Consider the following 5621-nt stretch of genomic DNA (forward strand, 5'->3'; position numbering starts at 1 on the left):
GCTTGGAAAGGGCCTCCAGAGTCCATCTGGTCCATCCTCTTGCCTCAAGGCATGGGAAGGTCCTTTATGTGGTGGCCATGGATTGGATCCATCTGTTCTCTCTCTTCTTGTGATTTTAAGTTAGCCCTTGGCCATTGTGTGTCTCTGGAAATCCAACAGATGCTTATTAAAGCTCCTATAGTGTGCATTGTACTGAACAGTCCTGCCAAGACAGTTGGAAACTTCCCCAGTCTTTCTCTTAATGTTCAAATTCAAGTCCTGTAAAAAATCTCTCTGTCACTGCAATATACACAGTGACTCTAACAATGTAAATAGAAAGACAACAAAAAGATTGAAACCGAATGCTGTATAATTCTAGTGACTAAGCTTGGTCAAAAGAAGAAATGCAACTTCCTTCTTTCAAAGATGGGGGTCTGTGGGTGTGGAATACAGCATATGATGTTAGACTTGGTTGATGTGCTTGTTTTGTTGAATATTTTGTTCCTCTTTTTTTAATTCTTCATTATAAGGGATGGTTCTCCAGGAGGGCCAAGGAAACATTTGGGGAATGTAAGGGGATATAAAAAAATATATTAATAAAAATTTCAAAACCGGATCTCCCTGTGGGTGCTCATCTCCAAAACTTTGTGAAGGCAGGGCACTGGCGCTACACAACTTCTGAGGAATTCATTTTAATGTCAAAAAATCTCTCAGTTCCTCAGGTGGGAGTAGTTATACTATTAATATTCTTGATTAAGAAAATACACAAAAGGGGGCAGCTAGGTGGTGCAGTGGATAGAGTACCAGCCCTGGAGTCAGGAGTACCTGGGTTCAAATCAGGCCTCAGACACTTAACACTTACTAGCTATGTGACCCTGGGCAAGTCCCTTAACCCCAATTGCCTACTAAAAAAAAAAAAAGAAAAAAAGAAAATACACAATGACAAAAAGCTACTATTAATTCAGTTGGCACTTTTGAAGGAATTTGTATTTTATTCATCACAACAGTGGCTACATGCATTTGAAATACAGTCATTTATATATGTGTCCAGTAGTCTGTCTTTACTTTCCAGAAGGTATGCTTGCTTATATTTAAGGATGCGAATATGGATTTGTATTCATGCTCTAGTTCCAGAGTTTGAGAACAGTTAAATGAAATTCTCTCTAAGGTCCCTTCCAGCACTAAATCTTACAGTGTTCGGAGGCCTAGGGAGGGCAAGTGACCTGCCCCAGGTCACCCAACAGTTTGTTTTCATGACTAGTAATAAGACCTGGCTTCCTGACTTAAGGGCATGGTTTTTTTTATCTGTGACACCATCAATCAATCGCTGGATTTGGAGATACTTAGTAAGCACTTACTATGTGCCAAGCATGGTGCTAAATACTCATTAAACACACACAAAATGTAAAACTAGGCCTTCCCCTCAAGAAGCCTACCTTCTAATGAGGAGACAACATGGACACGATTGGTACACACAGGATACACACAGTCATCTGGGTGCATAGCAGGCATTTCAAAGATACCATACCTACCGACTTGATCAGATGGCTCTGGTGCTTTTATTCACTGTGTCACCTAGCTGCCCCCCTTCCCTCCCCTCCCCAGTTGGGGTTTTCTTGGCAAAGATACCACAGTGGTTTGCCATTTCCTTCTCCTGCTCATTTTACAGATGAAGAAACTGAGGCAAACAGGGTGAAGTGACTTGCCCAGGATATCACAAGCAGTGTCTGAGGTCGTATTTGAACTCAGGTCTTCCTGACTCCAGGGTTGAGCGCTTTATCCATTGCGCCACCTAGCTGCCTTATGAGAGAGACTGGTCCCATATGAATAAGAAGATTTTAAAAGCAAGAGCTGATTCTTCAACAGAGAAAGGGAGAAAAGGAAAATTTAGGAGATATTTATGGCTCCTGAGGGAGGCTAGGGCCTTTGTGTGTCAGGAAAGGAGGAATGTGAGTCTTTATGACTTAATTTATTTGATCTCTTCCCTGCTCTCTAAAATGGATTCTCAGGAAAAGAGCTGGACATTATGTCCCCTGCCCATGGAAGATGGAGAATTAAAGTGGGACAATCTTTGATAAGAGAAAAGGGACTAGGCTTTTCCTTCTTTCCTTCTCTCTCTTCCTCTCTCCTTTTACTTGACTTGCTCCTTCCCTCTGCCTTCTTCAGTATCCATTCTTCCTTTGACTCTCAGTCTTTACATCTATCTCACAGGGAGAAGCAAAGTCTTCATGAACTGATCAATGTGATCTAAAAGCACCGAAGGGGAAATACAGATAAGGATACAGGCTTTAACCGGAACCACATAGGAATTAGGAAGATGATTTAGATGGTATAGGCAGTTCTTGAAGGCAACAAGGACCTTATTACAGAGGGCTATTACAGGCTAGGAGGGAAAACTAGCCACATGTTGGTTGACAGAACAAGGATGCAAAAAGATCTTTATTTAAAATGAAGCTTAATGGGGATAAATAAATGTAAAATGTTACCTAGTTCAAAAAATCAACCTCACAAAATGTGGAGGAAGCATAGCTAAATAGAATTTAAATTGGAAAAGATCTGAGGGTTTAGTGGACTGCAAGCTCAGTATGCGTTGACAGTGTGGTACAGCAGCCATAAAGCCCAATTTTTTTGGCAGGGCAATGAGGGTTAAGTGACTTGCCCAGGGTCACACAGCTTGTAAGTGTCAAGTGTCTGAGCCAGGATTTGAACTCAGGTCCTCCTGAATCCAGGGCCGGTGCTTTATCCACTGCGCCACCTAGCTGCCCCCAGTCCAATGTGATTTTGGCTGTGTTTAAAACTAGAGAGGTGACAGTCCCACTGTGGTCTCTAGTCAGACCATATGTGGAGTACTGTGTTCAATTCTGGACATCAAATTCTAGAAAGGGCATTCAGCTGAGCAGATGGATTCAGAACTGAGTGGATGCTGGATGCTGGATGCTGGTTGGAGGTGTCCAGTGGAGTGCCCCATGGATCCATACTTAATCATGAGTGGTTTAACAATATCAATTATCAGTGACTTGGATAAAGGTTCATCAAATCTGCAGATGACATGAAACTGGGAAGGACAGTTTGGATGGACAGTCAGGATACAGGAAGTTGACAGGCTAGCTTAATTTCAATAGGTATAGATGTCAGGACTGACAGACACTTGAATACAAAACAATCAACTTCACAAGTACACGGGGGATACATGTTTAAACAGAAATTGTTGTGAAAAAGGCCTGAGTTTCAGTGGGTTGCAAGCTCAATGTAAGTCAGGAATGTGATATGGCATCTGAAAAAGCCAGATCCATATTGGGCATCATTAAGAGAGGTGTAGCTGCCAGGCCTTCTCTGAAGCACTGTGCTCAGTCCTAAGCACCATGGTTTAAAAGGACATTCATGGGGCAGCTAGGTGGCACAGTGGATAGAGCACCGGCCCTGGAGTCGGGAGGACCTGAGTTCAAATCCGGCCTCAGACACTTAACACACACTTACTAGCTGTGTGACCCTGGGCAAGTCACTTAACCCCAATTGCCTCACTAAAAAAAAAAAAAAAAAGACATTAATAAGCTGGAAGAGGGCAGCCAGCATAAAGACCTCCAGTCCATGTCATGTGAACAACAGTTGAAGGACGTAAGGATATTTGGTCTGGAGAAGACTCAAGGGAGACACGACAGCTGTCTTTAAATATTTGAAAGGCTATCATGTGGAGGGAGTAGACTTTTTTGGCCCCAGCAGGCAGAACCAGGAGTTGGAAAATAACATTTGCTCATGATGAATTGTTCGGCAGCAGAATGGGCTTCCTCAAGAGGTGGCGGCTGCTCCTCCTCCGTCTTCATGCAGAGACTGAGCCACCACTTATCCTTAGGATATTGTGATGGCTTTAGTGTGCAGCCTGGCCCCTGGAGTCCCTTCTAATTCTCATATTCTATAATTGGGGCATGTTCTGAAGCAGAGAAACAACTTCTGGGTAGAGGATTGTTTTACGACATTGTTGGCCTATTTCACTCCTTCATTCATTCCATAAACATTCAGGGAGTACTAGGGGTAAGCCACTGTGTTCCAGGAAATACATATAATCTACACAAAAGCCTGATGGTATCAGTGTCCCTCCTTAATGATGACAGAATAAGTAGCACTTGGTGAGGATGAACATTGTGGTTTGGGAGCATGGGCATTAGATTTGGAAATCTGAAGATCTGGGTTAGCATCCTAGCCCTGATTCTTTTTTTTTTGCCAGGGCAATGAGGGTTAAGTGACTTGCCCAGGGTCACACAGCTAATGTCAAATGTCTGAAGCTGGATTTGAACTCAGGTCCTGAATCCAGGGCTGGTGCTTTATCCACTGCGCCACCTAGCTGCCCCCTAGCCCTGCTACTTACTGTGACTTTGGGCAAGTTACTCTCTGGGCCTGTTTCCTCATCTATAAAATGGGGTGGTGGTAGTGGTGATCTGGAAATGTAAGGAATCTCTGATCCTATAATCAAATATGGCTTAGAAATTTTCAGACATAGCTGCCATCTAATTGTGCCAGGCCTTTGGTGCTATACACCTAGAGAAGCACTTGTGTTCCACTTTACTACTTCCCAGGGAGACCCAAAGGCCAAAGAAAAAAATAACATGGCCTGAGAGAAAGCTCAGGTAAGTATTGCAACAGGTTTATCCCACCATCTACAAGGTGGGCAAGGGGCCCCAGATCTGTGGGTAGCAAAGATGGTCCAGATAATAAAAGGACGCCACTTTGTTCCAATACCAGGATGATGATGGAGTCTCTGCTCCTCAGGCCCAAGATCTGGTCCACAAACTTGGTTTGTCTCTTTAACCAGAAGTAGGCAGGCTCTGAGGATTTCATTCACACTATCCAAATTTACAAGATACTAAATCCACAGACCAGAGTTAATTTACAGTGGGTGACCAGAATACTGTTTTTTTAAAAAATTCATTTTATTTTATATTTGGCAGGGCAGTGAGGGTTAAGTGACTTGCCCAGGGTCACACAGCTACCAAATGTCAAGTGTCTGAGGTCAAATTTGAACTCAGGTCCTCCTGAATCCAGGGCCAGTGCTTTATTCACTGCACCACTTAGCTGCCCCCAGAATACTGTTTCTAGTTTAGGGCATATACCCCATATTTAGAACAGATTTGGGGAGATAAACCTAGCTTTATGCACTACCCATTAGGCAAATCATCTTCTTGGGGAGGTTACCTTGACAATTGCCTAATCTCGTCCTTGCCCACTTGATCACTTTATATGGAGACATCAGTTTCAATAAGAGGTCACATTTTCTGATCTTAGATCTGGAAGTGCTTCCTGTTTGGGACTGTAGTTTATGGAATAGTTTTGCTCAGCTACAAGACAGTAACTTCAACTTGGCATAATTTGTCATAGGAACAGGGAGACTTACACAGCCACTTAGCTAGCCCATTTAATTCAACCCCCCCCCCCTCCCACCCCCCCACCCCCGATTTTAGAGATGATGCCGGAGAAGAGAATTTCTTGCCCAAAGTTTCATAGCTACTGACACTGACAAGATTAGAACTCAGGTCTTGTGAATGCTGATCCAATAACATTCGAGTATTGTTGTGCATTTCTCTAGCTGACCTCTCATTGAAGTTGTTCTTGACAAAAATTTTACCCTTCCAACAACATTCAAAACGGTG

Source organism: Dromiciops gliroides, chromosome 4 (genome assembly GCF_019393635.1).
Source record: "Dromiciops gliroides isolate mDroGli1 chromosome 4, mDroGli1.pri, whole genome shotgun sequence".
In the NCBI taxonomy this organism is placed as follows: domain Eukaryota; kingdom Metazoa; phylum Chordata; class Mammalia; order Microbiotheria; family Microbiotheriidae; genus Dromiciops; species Dromiciops gliroides.